Raw genomic sequence first — 1,222 nt, 5'->3', positions numbered from 1 at the left:
ATCCAACATCTCATCCTCTGTCGTCTCCTTCTCCTCCTGCCTTCAGTCTTTCCCAGCATTAAGGTCTTTTCCTATGAGTCAGTTCTTCGCATCAGGTGGTCAAAGTATTGGTGTTTCAGTTTCAGCATCAGTCCTTCCAATGAATAATCAGGACTGATTTCCTTCAGGATTGACTGGTTTAATCTCCTTGCAGTCCAAGGGACTTTCAAGAGTCTTCACCAACACCACAGTTCCAAAGCATCAATTCTTTCATGCTCAGCTTTCTTTATACTCCAACTCTCAAATACATACATGACTACTGGAAAAACCATAGCCTTGACTAGACAGACCTTTGTGAGCAATGTCTCTGGTTTTTAATATGCTATCTAGGTTGGTCATAACTTTTCTTCCAAGGAGCAAGCGTCTTTTAATTTCATGGCAGCAGTCGCCATCTGCAGTGATTTTGGAGCCCCCCAAATTAAAGTCTGTCACTGTTTCCACTGTTTCCCCATCTATTTGCCATGAAGTGATGGGACCAGATGCCATTATCTTTGTTTTCTGAATGTCGAGCTTTAAGCCAACTTTTTCACTCTCCTCTTTCACTTTCATCAAGAGGTTCTTTATTTCTTCTTCACTTTCTGCCATAAGGGTGGTGTCATCTGCGTATCTGAGGTTATTGATATTTCTCCCAGCAATCTTTGTGCTTCATCCAGCCCAGCATTTCTCATGATGTACTCTGCATATAAGTTAAATAACTAGGGTGACAATATACAGCCTTGATGTACTCCTTTCCCAATTTGGAACCTGTCTGTTGTTCCATGACCAGTTCTAACTGTGGTTTCTCAACCTGCATACAAATTTCTCAGGGGGTGGGTTAGGTGGTCTGGTATTCCCATCTCTTGAAGAATTTTCCACAGTTTGCTGTGATCCACACAGTCAAAGGTGTAGTCAATAAAGCAAAAGTAGATGTTTTTCTGGAACTCTCTTGCTTTTTCAATGATCTAGCAGATGCTGGCAATTTGATCTCTGGTTCCTCTGCCTTTTCTAAAACCAGCTTGAACATCTGGAAGTTCATGGTTCACGTACTGTTGAAGTCTGGCTTCGAGAATTTTCAGCATTACTTTACTAGCATATGAGATGAGTGCAATTGTGTAGTAGTTTGAGCATTCTTTGGCATTGCCTTTCTTTGTGATTGGAATGAAAACTGACCTTTTCCAGTTCTGTGGCCACTGCTGAGTTTTCC

Source organism: Bos grunniens, chromosome X (genome assembly GCF_055505025.1).
Source record: "Bos grunniens cultivar Pamir isolate PY7600 chromosome X, Bosgru_T2T1.0, whole genome shotgun sequence".
Taxonomy (NCBI): Eukaryota; Metazoa; Chordata; class Mammalia; order Artiodactyla; family Bovidae; genus Bos; species Bos grunniens.
The sequence above is the reverse complement of the archived record's forward strand: the minus strand, read 5'-3'. Positions refer to the sequence as shown.